Source organism: Molossus molossus, unplaced genomic scaffold (genome assembly GCF_014108415.1).
Source record: "Molossus molossus isolate mMolMol1 unplaced genomic scaffold, mMolMol1.p scaffold_m16_p_12, whole genome shotgun sequence".
NCBI lineage: Eukaryota > Metazoa > Chordata > Mammalia > Chiroptera > Molossidae > Molossus > Molossus molossus.
Genome location: NW_023425347.1, coordinates 15,624,034 through 15,639,989, shown reverse-complemented (window position 1 = coordinate 15,639,989; position 15,956 = coordinate 15,624,034).

Here is a 15,956-nt window from a genome sequence, read left to right as displayed (position 1 = left end):
CCCAGCCGCAGGGAGATATGAACAGACTGGGATAGATGGGGGAGAGGAGGACATTTTTTATATTTCTATTATATATCTCAGATAACCTGCATGATGAAACAATACCCAACAGACCTGCAGATAATGTTTTTGGAGACAACTTATTAAAATATCTTCAGATTTAATTGAGTTGTTAAATTGCACAACAATGTTTGCATTTAAAATGGACATGAGTAAGTCATTCTCAGCCAGTTGGCCTCTGCATGTGTTTGCATTAAAGTCTTCACAGAGGAGGGAAAAACTTCTATTATCTCAGGCATACCATGAATTTCTAAGCAAGTATTATGCTAAAATAAAATACTAGCTAATCTACAAAATGCTATCAAATATTTTAGTATTTGGAAGTATGTAATGAGTACCAAAGGGCTAAAAAATATTAATTAAGTTGAACAGAACATACACTCTATGTATTTAATTTCCTGAATTTGCCAACTTCTTGGACCTGGAAGAGGCTAAATAAATTGGCCACAGCTGGTAAGTGGCAGAAGTTGTATTTAAATTCAGGTGTTCTGACTCCAAGGTCAGTACACATTGTATTGCTTTACTTTTTCTCTTAGAAGTTCACAAATGTATAAGCCACAAGGGTGTGGTAAGTCACGCCAAGAGATGCCAGCAATATTTCTTCTCTTGAATGCTAGTGTTAAGCTGAATACAACAATTTTAAAATGAATTCTTACCTGACACTCAATTATCAATAGGTTGATTTAACTCAGCTATATGTTTAATATTTCAAAGTTAGAAGATATACGACACATCATTTTCTTTTCTTTTATGACTTTTTAAAGTACTCTAGAAGCTAGGAAGAAAAAACAACTTGGCAACATTTTCACCAGCGTGTAACTGTTTCTTCTTTTCTCTTGCCTCCTGACACCAGCTTCCTGGTTCTCTCTTTCCATTTCCTTTTAGACCCCTTGTGGGAGGCATCTCCTCTGCCTGCCCATTGGATCCTGGAGTTTCCCAGAGCTCTGTCCTTGGGCGTCTTTCCTTCTCAGTGTGTATGAGGTCTTCCAGGTGACCTCATGCATTCAGTTTCCACTACCATCTGTAGATCGATGACTTCACCGTTGGTACAGACCATTTCAACCCGCAGAACCATAGATCCCATTTCTTCTTCTTGGACCATTCTGCCTGGATGACCCACAGAAAACTAAATGTCCACCTGCCCCAGCAGAGTCCATCGCCTGGGTACACCCTGCTCTGCACCTCCCAGTGCTCCTCCTGTGTTCTCTGTGTCGTGCATGGCACCTGGGAGTCATTCTCAAGACCTTTCCTCCCTCTTCACCTCCAAGTCTCATTGTTCTGCCCCCTTTATAGCTCTCAAAATCGTCCCCTCCTCTGAATCCCCTCATCACTGCCCTCAGGGAGTCTAATCTGCATTATGCTAAAACATCTCCTCACCAGTCCCTCCCCCTTCAGCTGTGTCCCACCATCATTCCTGAGGCACAGGCTGGACCGTGTTACTTGCAGCCCAAAGCTCTGCAATGGTTTCTCACTCCCAAAGGGCAAAACCCAAACTCCAAGGCCTCCCCCACCTCTGCAGCTGGACCGGAATTGAAACCCCACTTTCAGCGGCAGTGAGTTACCTGCAGCAGTGTGCACTCCCTTTGCTGTCAGCCATCTGCATTCAATGTCCTTGTCCTTATGGATTTGTTCAGCAAATGTCTCATATATATTATATATATAATATATATAAATAATTTTTTTATTTCCTTACTCTTTCCTTCAATTTTTCACAATGAGCAACTAAATATTTTTATTTAAAAAATCTGTTTTTATTGATTTTAGAGAGGGAGAAGGGAGAGGGAGAAAGAGAAACACCAATCAGCTATCTCCTGTCTGCCCCCTACTAGGGATTAAGCCTGAAACCCTGGCAAGTGCTCTACCATGTGACCTGACGAGGAATCGAACTGGCGAACCTTTAGTCCATGGATTGATGCTCAACCAACTGAGCCATTCCAGCCAGGCAGCAAATCTTTTTCAATTAGAACATCCAACCTTTGTTAAAATACCTTAATGAATAAGTAATGGCTTTCTCTTTCTTCTATTTTACTTTTCTGATACAGTTCAGTTGAATATGGGAATAGTAAAACTTCAACAAACTTATAATTCTTTTTAGTCTGTTCATGTTTGCAAAGCTTTCCATTTTATGTGTAACTCACACCAGAAGCAAGCCTGGGGCTGTGGGTTCAACCCCAGATCATGAGTAAGAGATTAGACCATTCCTTGCCTACCACAGTAAGGTTCTTCATTTTTTTCTTTTTTTAGAAAAATTAATAAAGTTTATGTTTTTTATAGTTTTAGGTTTTAGATTTACAGAATAATTGAGCAGGTAGTACACAGCATTCCATATATATCGCCCCCTGCACCCCCATATTTCCCCTATTATTTATACCTTTCACTAGTGTGGTACATTTGTTATAACTAACGTTCCAATATTGATACATTATTATTGACTACAGTCCATAGTTTACATCAAGGCTCACTCTTTGTGATGTACAGTTCAGTGGGTTTTAACAAATGCATGTTAAAATAACATGTATCCACCATCACTGTTTCCCACAAAGTCGTTTCATTTATGCTTCATTTATTCATCCTTTCCTTTGCCCTCCCCCACAACTCCTGGCAACCACTGATGTTTTTTTCCCGTTACTACAATTTTGCACCAGAATTGTATTTTTTCTTCTTATTAAATTTATTGGAGTGATAGTGGTTAACAAAATTATACAGGTTTCAGGTGCACAATTCTACAACACATCATGTGTACACTGTGTGTGTCCAACACCCCAAATCAAATCTCCGCCGATCACCGTTTATCCCCCTATACCCTCCTACTACACCTTCCCCCAACAATCCCCACACTGTTGTCTGTGTCTATTCTGAAGCTAAGACTTTATTACCTTTTTCTTAAAATGAAGAGAGAATCTCCTCATTAAATCTGTTATTGTGCATAGTTAGAAAATACTCACAGTTGAATTTTTAAAGTTAGCCATAGTGTTTTTCAAGGTCCAGGTTGCATGTCCTACTCTCCTTGACCTGCAGTGAGTAGATTTTAGTCAACTGTAGCTATTGGAGGAAGACCCACCCTTGGAGGACAAATGGAGGTCCAGGTAGACCCAGAAATGTCCATGAAAGAAACTGAATTCTCTTCTCTTTTACCAGCTGCAACCAGCAATAGTGTAAGAGCTTAAGGAAAGGTTCCTCCTGTCTTACACAGACAGTGATAAAATAGTCTGGTATGCAGACTCAGCAATTGCAACTGCAGTGGTCAGTATTATCAATTTCTGTTGTTTTCCACCAAACTGGAGACCTCACTGCTCATTTTCAAATAGATACCTTAACAACCCATTTAAATGCTGTTCCCGTTTAAAATCCACAGTGCCGACACGGAAGAATGGGGCGCGTGATTGCCACTGTTTGTCTGGGAGTGAACCATCGCGACACCGTGGACGGAGCCGCTGGAAGCAGGCACCACGCGCAACCCTCAGGCGAGAAGCCCCGGCCTTTGCTTCACCGCACTGCAGTCTTGGATAGAAAACAAGCGGAAGGGACCTAGAAGGATCAGAAGTTCACATGGGATATGATCCAAGTTAAAAGACAAATTCCCTTTTAACTCTGAAGGCAAGAAATTTTGACCAGGTCTCACCGTTACAGGACATGGAAAGGGGAGCCCCGGTTGGAAGCTGAATGAATGGCAGGTCCAATGGTGCGAAAGGGCCTGAGCAGACCAACCGCTGAACAAAATCGAGTACTGTCCGGCCGGTGTGGCTCTCTAGTTGAGTGTCACCCAGGCACCAAGAAGTTGCCGGTTCGATTCCCGGTCAGGACAAATGCCCAGGTTGTGGGCCCGATCCCCAGTGGGGGGCGTGCAAGAGGCAGCCAATCGCTATTCTCTCTCAATGGTGTTTCTATCTCTCTCTCTCAAATCAATAAAGGGAAAAAAAATTAAAAACAAAAACGAATACTTTCACAGCGCTTTGTAGTTTTCTAAGCGCCTTTTCTCATATATTTTGAAATTTTTTTTCCTTTATTGATTTTAGAGAGAGAGGAAGTTAGAGGGAGAGATAGAAACATCGATGAGAGACAACATTGATTGGCTGCCTCCTGCATGCCCCCACTGGGGATTGGGCCCACAACCGGGACATGTGCCCTGATCAGAATCGAACCAGCAACCTCTTGGTGCATGGGTTGATGCTCAACCACTGAGCCACACCGGCCAGACTATTTTGATACAACTTATCAGATGTGTTAATTGTATAGGAGTATTTAAAGACATTGAAAATCCACTACTGAGAGGAACAGATCAGGGTGATCAGAATTGATCTGATATGAAAATATAATGGCTTTTCTCTACCTCTTTGCTTTAGTGAAATGCTGGAAGGCCTCCTCTGCGCTGGAAGTGTGGCTGCTACTCCAAAACTGTTTTGGTTCAGCAGAGATGGAGTTGGCACACGCATTTTATGTAACTGGGGCAGACTCACATTAGAGGGGAAATAAAGTGTATGATTCATAAGAAGAAATTGCTGCCTTTGAAATCACGTCCTACCATAATACTGGCCACTTCATTACAGTGGTAATTAGAAAGAAAAAAAAAACACCCAGAAATGGCCATTTGAAGAGGGAATTAGTGCTTAATTTCCTAGACTGTTTTATTTTAATGGATGTAACACTGGCAGGATTCTATATTTAAACTGCGCACAGAAGAGTGGTGTGACTAGGGTTTTAGATCTGTCTTCTAAATGAAAACTCTAAATGCAGCATGCGATGAAAAAGTATCTGGTGACTGAATACATCCCATGGAGTCAAATACACTGTCTTTGAAGGAGGGTTTAAAGAAATGCATGTATGGTAGGCAAGTTACATTCATTTAATGCATCCCTAAACATTATAGCTTTGCTTTGGCTTTTTTTCCCTTTAGAACTTTGTATAAATGGAATCATACAGTTTATATTCTTTTGTGTTTATGTTCTCTCTGTCTCTTTTTTTTTTTTTCAATGCAATGATTAAATGTCAGTAGTTCCTTCCTTGAAATTTTATGTTTTATCGAGATATTTTTTAGTACACTTTGAGATGAGACATTGTGGGCCCATTAATTTCATGCCCATATTTCTCATACATATTTGTCCAGAGTGTGTAAGTATTAAAAGAATTATGGTATTTGCCAAATGAATATATATAAAAATCTGTATCTGTATTTACAACCCTACTTGACAATAGAGTGAATCTTTCTGTAGTTCTATTAAATCCTAAAATTCCTCCAGCTGTCTTTGCCTTTGGATACTTCTTTGTCCTCGTCCCTTTATGAGCAGCTCCAGCTACGGATTCTGTGGACAGAAGGGCAGGGTCTCTTTCTCTGTCCAAACTTTGTGGACTGCAGCTTATGAGACAAGTCTTGCCATGATGGCTTTGGGGCAAATAGGACTTTTGCTTTGGCAAATGTGAAAATGGAATTACACTAAACAATTAAGTTAAAGCTATTTTCAAGAGGGAAGTTCCGAGCTTGGGAATTTTGCTAAATGTTACAGTCCCCAAATGCCACAGGCGGCAGGTAATTCCATTGGAAGGGTGAGGACATGTTTACGTTCCCTAATGCTGCCCTCGTGGGTGTGAGATGGCTTTTACTTACACGCTGGTCATGAATATGATCCCTTGAGCACACTTGGCCTCAGGTGTCCCATTTGGATGGATGATTGTGATGGAAAGTCCACTAGACAAGCATGGGGGACACAGGAAGTTCCAGGAGACAATCCTCCAGGAGGCTGGCTGTGACTTGACCCTGAAATCTCTCTCCCTTGACTCCAAGTTACCTTCCTCTGAAGACTAACTCTTTGTCTACTTTAAAGTAAGTCAGTAATGAAATGTAAATCACATTGGAGCAAATGCTTGGGATGATAAATCAGGTCAACAGATACTGGTTATATTTTACTAGAGAAACTTTGCTCCAAGTTCTCAAAGTTTCCAGGCTAATAACCCATTTAAAAAGAAAAAGAAAAAAAAAAAAAAAAAAAAAAGACTTACTACTCCCTATCTCCAGTAACAAGGAATCGAGGACATCTTTAAAAATACTTCATGAGCACGACACTCATTGGCCGATAGCCTTGGTTCACTCAGATTCTGCTCCCCCGGAAGTGGCTTCAGTGCGAGGTCAGGAATGACATATCCTGGCGGCGCACCTGGCATTGTTGTCCCACTGCTCCAGCAAACTTTCTTTTTAAATTCCATTTATTGGGGTGACATTGGTGAATAAAATTATATAGGTGTCAGGTATACAATCCTGAAGCCTATACAATATACATCAGCTGTGTGTTGCATTGTGTTCACCACCTAGGTCACATCTCCTCCCATCACCATGCACCCCCCTTTCACCTGCTTGCTTCTACCTCCCCCACCCTCTTTCCCTCTGGTCGTCATCATCGCTTTGTCTGTGTCTATGAGCTGGATTCTTTCCCTTTGCTTAATCCCTTCACCTTATTCACCCAGCCCTGTAATCCCCCTTCCCTCTGACAGCTGTCAGTCAGTTCTCTGTTTCTACAAGTCAGTTTCTATTTTGTTGGTTAATTTATTTTGTCATTAGATTCCACATTTTTGTTCTTAATGCAACTTTGAGACAGCATAGGAACTTGGACCCGGACTGGAAAATACCAGCTAGCCAGGAAGCCAAGTTAAGGCCAGGTGGTCAGAAGGAAAGCAGAAGGACCCGGGGATAAGCTAACGGAAACAATGTCGCCACCCCTCCACTTCTTACTCAAAAACTCAGAGGTCGCTGATTTTCTCTCCCTTCCAAGTGCCTGCTGAAATCACTGAACCAAATTCACAGCTGGTCAAGGATTGACCGCGACAGGACCTTCCTGGGGTGGCAGTACTGTGTGGTGGGTCATCTTGTCCCCACAGCGCAGACCAGGGCAAACACGGTTACCAGGCAACACAGCTGGAAATGAAAGTCACCCAACCCTGGAATGGAAACAGTCTGGTGGCCTGCCTTTCTCAAAACGCGACTCTTTTTATGCCTTGTCCCCAGCTTATAAAAGCAGCCCGACCGAGCCCGGCCCCAGCCGGTTCAGGGGAAGGTCCATTCCTCGGTGCAGCCCCCTTGTACTCAAGTATAAGCGTAATAAATCTGTTGAGAAATTTCTCTGGGGTTTTCTCTTGATTTCTATCTTGGGGAACCCAAGAACCCCAATGCTGGTAACAACTTTAAAAATGTGAAATTTATTCTCATAAGCCTTTCATATTCATTCCATTAAACATGTATATGCCATATATATACACATTTTTTTTTTTTAGCCCATTCTACTGTAGGTGGCTACTGTATCTGTTTGGCTTTCAATTTTTGCTTTCATAAATGATCCACTCTGAATATTCTTTTTTTTTAAAAATTTTATTTTGAGAGAGAGAGAGAGAGAGAGAGAGAGAGATTCATTGCCTCCCATATGAGCCTGACCCTGGAATGGAGCAGGAAACGTAGATATATATGTGCCCTAGCTGGGAATTGGACCCACAACCTGTTGTATTTTGGTGTACTGGACAATGCTGCAACTCAGCCACCTGGCTAGGGCTTCTTCCGTATTTTGATATATGTAGGCACACATTTCTGTTGTATGTGTGGGAGTGGAATTTCTAGGTCATTTAGTAGTTATCATGTCTTTAATTGTAGCCTTTTTGGTAAGTTTGTAGTAGACTTTCACCTGAGATTAAATTTATATCTCCCCAATGACTAATGACGAGTACCTTTTAATTTGTTTACGAAAATGTGACTATCCTCTTGTAAAATGCCGCAAGCGCCCACCCAGCTTTTGCATTGGGCTGTCCTTTTTCTTACTGATGGCAAGGGCTCTTTTCATATTCTAGCTGTGGGCTCTTTTTTGGTTATATGTATGGTACATTTCTTTTCCTACTTTGTGGCTTGCATTTTTACTTTCTTGGTGGTATCTTTTTTTTTTATCCTCACCCGAGGACATTTTTCCATTTTTTGTACAGATAGAGTGGGAGGGAGAGAGAGAGAGAAACATCGACGTGAAAGAGACACATCGAGTGGCTGCCACCCGCACGACCAACCAGGGCCAGGGACAAACTGCAACTGAGGTACGCGCCCTTAGCGGGAACCGAACCCGGGTCTCTCCGGACCGCAGGTCAACACTCTAACCGCTGAGCCAAACCGGCCAGGGCTCTTGGTGGTATCTTTTGATGAATAAAAGTTTTTATTTTTAAAATTATATTTTGAATTAGTTTGAGATTTACAGAACAGTAAGAAAAAAGTACAAACAGCTCCCATTTATACTTCATCCAGCTTCCCCATGTATTAGAATATCAAATATATCAGACACTTTCCAAACTCAGATATTAATTTTGGTATGATCCTCTTAACTGAACTCCTGAGTTTATTCAGGTTTCACCAATTTTTCCCTCATTGTTCTTTTTCTGTCCCAGGCTCCAGACCAGGATACAATGATGCATTTAGTTGTTATGTTTCCGTAGTCTCCTCCAATCTGTGGCAAATTCTGTTTTTTATTGTTTTCCATGACCTTGACACTTTTAAAAAAAGGCCCATCAGGCACTCTGTAGAATTTTCAGGAACCGAAACGTTATCCTAGATTCTTCCTTTACTTTACACTCCCCTCCCATATTCACCTCTTCCTAAATGTACCAGTATCTGTACCTTCTTCTCCAGCCCCAGTCCCTAATGCTTCTTTACGTCCTCCAAATGTCTTACTTGAACTTGCTTAAATATACCTCTTAGAACAAGTCTTTCTGAACAATCCTGTTACACTTTATATGTATTCACAGTGTAGAAATGATTTTACCATAGTTCTATGCCTGCCTCTGTCCTCATTGTGACATCACTGAATAAAGGAGCTATGGCATTTATATACACAGGGTGGAGTTATATGCACAGAGTTGATTCTTGCATTATTATTTATTATTGTCTATATGAACAACTGTAAACCTACTTTTGCTCCATCCTGTGCATCCTAATATATTCTAAGAGCCTTGCAAATTGCTCAATGCATATTTGTTGAATGGATAAAGCAATGTGGCATCCGGGTCAATGGATGTCAACTGAAAAAAGCAACCCCAAAAAATTAAAGCTTGCTATTTTCCCATTACTTCTATAACAATTGCTGATAATTCATACTTTCAGTGGAGGGCACATTTGTGTCCATGATTTGTTACTTAATAATCTTTCTGAACAGTCAGTTCAGATGGGACTGTTAATTTTAGTGGACTTGTATCAATATCACATTAAAATGGAGCTGAGATCTCACTTACATATGAACCAAAATAAACTGATGAGCAAAATAATCTGATGGCGACAGTCACTGAGCAGGTCGGACCCTCTCATTTGTGCACCTTACTGGGCTTCGTCTGCAACCATGTTTGACAAACCCAACATGGCTGAGATTGAGAAATTCAATAAGTAGAAACTGAGTAAGACAGAAACGCAAGAGAAAAATTCACTGCCTTCAAAAGAAACGATCGAACAGGAGAAGCAACAGGCACGCACCGCCAATATGCACTGCACCACAAGCGTTGTCTTCTTATTCTACCTCTGTTAGCTCTTTAACTTCGTAAGAGGCAGAGGTGGCATCAGCTTAAATGACTGGGCTGTCCCTTTTCACTTCAGAGAACAGTTGGCGGCACCTGCCTCTCCTTCTGCCTGTCTGGCTGGCAGGGAAGGAAAGGAACTTGCATGTTCGAGAAGGAAGAGGCTGGGTGAGAAGAACAGTGAAATCTAGAGTAAAAACCAAGCTGGTCCCAGGTGTTCTGCAGGCTGTAAAATGCAGTTTAATCAGAGAGCCTTTGTTGTTGTTGTTAAAATGGTTTTAATTATTGGAATGCACATTTTTAAAAAATATGCAAATAAAAAGTTTTAAAGCCTAAAAAAAAGAATAAATCTGTTTACTCGGTGTATAAATTTCAGCCTGCGTATCTTACCATTCATACTAGTCCCATGACAATAGACGAGCGCCATCAACTAGCGTCAACAGTGCTGTGGCCCCACTCGGCTCCTAGCTGCTCCTGGCTGCTCTTGCATCCAGCAGTAAGTACGAGCTGTTCAAAGATAGACATCTGCATGACTTGAGCTGGCTGTGGATATGTTTGTAGGCATTTTCCAGTAAATTCCTCTCAGCCTCTCTCCACCCTATCAAATGAAACCGCATAGCAGCCAACATTTCAATTGGCTACTTTGATTTAATGAACAGCAAAACAGTCCTCAGATCTTTATGGTTTTGTCTTGCTTAGCACAGGTATTGTAGGGCAATGTTAAATTAAAGTGTAGTTAGAAACTAGAGAAAAGATAATTATCTGCCTTTATGAATCTTTTCTGGGTATGCACATGCACACATGCTCACACAAATATCTTACACAATTAAGGTACTTATTAATAAACCTTTCAGAACATATAAAAAAAATCAATTTCCAAATGCTTGTGTTCTATTGTGTCAGAAATATAACAATAAATTCCTTTTTATTCCTTTCAATGTACCTGGCATTAGGACAAAACAATGGACAATGAATCCTGCAACAATATCTATAATAATGAGACTCCAAAGTCTCATTTCTATCATCATCATAAATAATTATCAACATTTCTTTGTTTTATCTATTTAAGTTTTATCAATGGTATTTAACTAATTGGAATGGTCTAATTATGTTTTAGAAATATTAGGGGCATCACAGGATTAAGATATTCAATAAAACACATTTTGTGGTGGAAGCCTCAAAAATCTCCTCATGAGTTCAGTTCCCCCCTTCCCCCCGAGCCCCTGAAACCCAGTTCCTTCTGAAGCAGCAGTAAATCACCCAAGCGAACCTTTCTTCATAACGTCACTACAGAACAGCACAGAAAGTAGCTTAACTACATGCCATGAAATTAAAAGAACAGACCATGACTGGTAGGAAATTACAGGTTTATCTTACTTTTGTGGACATTTTAAAAAAAGTAACATTTATAGAAAAAGTAATGAATATTAAATTTTGTGTACACCTACAGTGATTCAGGTAATCTTTCCAGTTGTATAAGCAACTCTGTTCAGTTTGGGCAAAGAGACTCTGAAAGCCTCTTCAGTCAGGGTAGGCTACACAGAACAGGAAGTTAGCAAGTGGAAGGAAATCAGAGAGACCCGGGTTCGGTTCTCGCTAAGGGCACATACCTCGGTTGCAGGTTGTCCCCGGCCCTGGTTGGGTTGTGCAGGAGGCAGCCACTTGATGTGTCCCTTTCACGTCGATGCTTTTCTCTCGCTCTTCCTCTCTCTCCCTCCCACTCTATCTGAACAAAAAATGGAAAAATGTCCTCGGATAAGGATAAGAAAAAGGTTAAGATGATTGGCTCAATGGGCAAGTACAAGGGTATTCAATATGGACATATGATAGAATAAGTGAAAATATAAAAAATTTTTGCTCAAACACATTAGGAAAAAATTGTCATGTGTGTAATTAGGCAGCAAGCACACAAAAAAAGGTTCTGAGCAATAATATGCATAGCCTGATAATTTGATCATTGTGCAGTTTAAGAGCAAATGTGATATTGAAATGCATACTTTCATTATGCTAAGCTGTATTATTGGTCCATTATCCTACTCAAATCTTACTAGAATTCTTCTTGACCAAGGCAGAACCTAAAATGTAAAGTGGATTTAAGATAAATCACTTGAGAAAGTTAAGAGATTTAGATAACAGTCCAGAGAATGGTAATGATTATTTAAAAGCATGTGTTGAGCATAAAGCCTGCAGTGTACTTCTAACTGCCTGGTCAGGGCATGTTTCACAGGTCATGGACAGTCTCCACGAGGCTGTCCTCTTGAGACACCAGCTGCATTCTCTGAGGCTTCTGGCTACTCACACCTGCTCCCAACTGGTTACAAATTCAAGGGGTTCCCACTGTCCCCTCAGGTTTGATAGTTTGCTAGAACGACTCTCAAAACTCAAGGAAGCACTAGAATTTCCATTAGTTTTATTATAAAGAATAAAAATCAGGACTTGACAAGAGACCCAAGGGAAAGGTTTGGAAGATTGACAAAGACCAAGATTCCATGTCTTCAGGACGCATCACCCTCCCGGCATGTCAAACTGTGCCTCCAAGCAGGTGAGCTCTCCCGAGAGATGGTGTCCAGAGTTTTTATTGGGGCCTCACTACATAGCCATGATTAATTGAGTCATTGGCCACATGGTTAAATTCAGCCTTCAACCTACTTCTTTTCCCCAGAGGTTGGGCTGCCATCATCATGTGGTGCAAAACAAGGTTAATCTTTCTAGCACGATCAGCTTCCACCCTGCCATTATCCGGGGACCACCACAAATAACAAAGACAGTCCCATCACTTGGGCAATCCCAAGGATTACAAGCTCCCTTTCAGAAAACAGTGACAAAGGTTAGCCAAATTTTTTATTATACAGCATGGCCTTACTGAGGGCTCTGGTTGGGCCGGATTACCTCTAGGTCAAATCTTAATACAGTGACCTACAAGGGTTAGCCAGATTCTTCTGCTATGTCATTTTGTTGCACTAAATACTATGTCAAAGAAAGGGACATAATACGGCAAAATTCAGAATGTCAATTATCTAATTATCTTTTGTGGTCTAATGATATTCTTTGATGTTTAGTCTTGTATGACATATTTATTGAGTGCCTACTGTATGATATGCATGAATGTAAGCACAGCTGAAGGAACAATTTATATCTACATACTGCTTAAAACAAATACATCTCTCTGCATGTGATGTTCCTGCTACCAGTGAGATGAGGAGACTTTGGTTCTTGTCTTCTTAACGGAAAGATTTCCACCAAGAGACAAAGTGTAGAAGAGCATGAATCTAGTGACTGCAGCAAAAACATACTTAGGACAGCGAGACAAGGAGGAGCATAGAGGAAGCAGCAGACTGGGCTGGGCTGCTGGCTCACTGGGAGGCGGAGAAAAGGGGGCCTTGGGGACAGGTTCAGGGGGTTTGTCTGGGAGGAACTGCTGCTGCCTTGTGGGTCCCTTAGCGTTTAGGAGATGCATGCCTGGGGCAGGGGAAGGAAAGGGTGGGGGTGTAACCAGAAAAGGGACCTGGTCCTGAACAGGTTGGCCTAGGGCCAGCTGGTAGTGTGTGGGTTCTTGACTTTGTGCAGGAAAAGTTCTACAGTATGAGTTCAGATGCATTTTAGGGGACATTTATTAAAGCTGGGGACAGTGAAACAAGGAAGGTCTGGGGAAATGAGCCTAGGCTGGTCTGCTTCAGCTAAGAAGTCAGAGTAAAGGGGCCTTGTGTGAATTTAACAGCTCCTGGGAGCATGGGCTTTGTCTTGCAGTAGGCAGGGTGCCTTGTACAAACTTCTTCGGTCCGTGACTAACTTACCCTGATCACAGGAGTCTTTAAAAGTGGGGAGCATCCTAATGGATCTTAAGTGCTCCTCCTGTACCCAGAGTATGGCGATCTGCAGAGGGAGAAAACCCCTTTGCCAGAGAAAAAGATGCAAGGAGGAGAGAAGACACAGTCAGGTCTTTCAAGCCAAGGCAGCTAGGATGACGGCTTAGCAGTAATGAAGCATGAGTCACAGTGCCATCGCTGGCCAGGACAGAACACCACCCGTTGTCATGGAGCTGCGAGAGGGAAGGGCAAGGGTAACGCACCTCGACAGCGAGGGCGGAGAGGGGAAATGGAAGGGCACAGACATGCTTCAGGGTCATCATTTAGGGGTCCCATCTGGGGTGCCAAAATGTTACAAGAAGGGGACCTGGCCATGAACAGGTCTACCTAGGGCCAGTCAGTAGTGTGTGGGTTCTTGACTTCATGCAGGAAAAGTTTCACAACAGGAGTCCAGGTGAATTTTAGGAAATGTTTATTAAAGCTGGGACAGCGAAACAAGGCAGGGCTGGGAAATGAGCCCAGGCTGGTCTGCTTCGGCTCACTGGAAGTCAGAGAAAAGGGGCCTTGGGGCCAGGTCCAGGGGGTTGCCCAGGAGGAACTGCCACTGCCCATTGCCGCCCTGGTTGCAAGTCACTTGGGGTCCCTTAAAGTTTAGGAGATGCATGCCTGTGGGGAAAGGGGTGGGGTGGGGCGGGGCAGGTGCCAGTGTGCTCCTGGGATGGAGAGCTAGCGCTGAGACCTCTGTTTCAAGGGGTTTTAAAGGCTGGGTGTTTAGGGGAGGTCTTTAGGGGATGTCAATAGAATATTCATCAGCTTTATGCTGATGTATCAAAATGAAGTTTATTCACATAACTTCATCTGTCCCTGGGTGTGGTTGGCAAATGGCATTAACTGGATTTCTGCTGTCTTCCTGAAGAGGGGGATTTAAGCTATTTGCCCTCTGGTTTGGGAGAAGTGCAAACTCTTTACTCTTACACGTCCCTGGGTTAGGGAAGACAGGATTCACTAGATGGCTGAAAGAGCTTGGCGTCGTGATTTTCCAGATGGCTGCAAACTGCTGTTTAACTATCTGGTCTCAGTTTCCCTATTCCACTTGTCCTGGCTTACTGGCCTGTCTCAGGGGAGGCGTGGGTGCTCTTGGGAAAGAGGGCACTGGGACCTTTGTTTTCAGGGGTTTTAAAGGCTGGGTATTTTGGAGAGGGCATAGGGGAGAATCAATAGAATATTCGTGAGCTTTATGCTGATGTACCAAAATGAGATGTATTCTCCTCTGTCCTTGGGTGTGGTTGGCAAATGGCACTAATTGGATGTTACCTGTCTTCTTGAGTAGTGATTCAAGCTATTTACCCTGTGGTTGGGAGAAGTGCAAACCACTTACTCTTGTGTGCTTAGCTCAGGGACGGCGAGGTTTACCAGGTGGCTGCAAACTGCTGTTTCACACTGTTTCCCTATCCCACTTGTCCTGGAATTTCCTCGCTTCTTACTAGTCTATAGCATTCCACTTGAAAGATCCTTGCTTACCCATTTAAGTATATCTCAGATTCTTTAGAGACACCTCATCACTTATCATGTTACTCTGGGTTATTTAAATGTTCATAGTGGGGTCCAATGGACAGAAAATATCCCGTAATAGTTATGTGATTGTGAGCTCGTCCTCAACTTCTGTATTTGCAAAAATGTGAACATGAATAATCACATCTACTTAGAGAGGCAACACAGTGGTTAAGAGCATGGACTCGGGAGCCACAGTGCCTGGCAGACACTCCTGGCTCTCTCCAGCTCTGTAAGGCTGGGATGGCACTGAATTCCTCGGCCACAGCCTCCTCGCCGCAAATGAGGGTAGTAATACTTCAGGGAGATGTTGTGAGGATTACGTTACTATATACAGAGCACTTATAATAGTGCCTGATACCTAACAAGCGCTTAAACATTGGCAATTGTAATTATTATTTTTAATTCCTTTGTTATTATTTATTTGGTCATTGGGATGACATGTGATAATATCAATGAAAGATCATATAATACAATCTGGCACAAGTATACATTCAAATTTTGATTTAATATAGAAATTATTCTGTATTTCAGACTATTCATTAAGACAACTCCATGGATACAAGTGAGTGAGATAAAGGTTATCTCCATCTGATGGCAGGTAGAAAAAGGAAATGGAGTTAAAGGGTTAGGCTGGAAAACTGCCTTTTTAAACAGTGCTAAACTGTTTAAAATTGGGGAGTGTGATGAGTGCGTAATAGGCAGACTGGTAAAAAATTGGAAAAGCGTGGGGGTAAAGGGTGCCCTGATAAGTTAAAATTACAATGTTTTATCAAGGATTTGGAAAAATTAACTTTTTAAAAAGCACAAATCCTTATTGTCTTAGAGTTTAAGGCAGCATAATAAAGTAGAAATTAAGATTCTTTTCATTTGAAAATATGGAAACTGAAAAATGATGACCTTTTGGGGAACCGCCCCCCCCCACAGTATTTTAACATGTAACAAATAAAAACCAGTGAGCATTTCTTATGCTAGATCCTTAGATATCAGGGGCTCTGCTGTACCCACATATGCACAGAA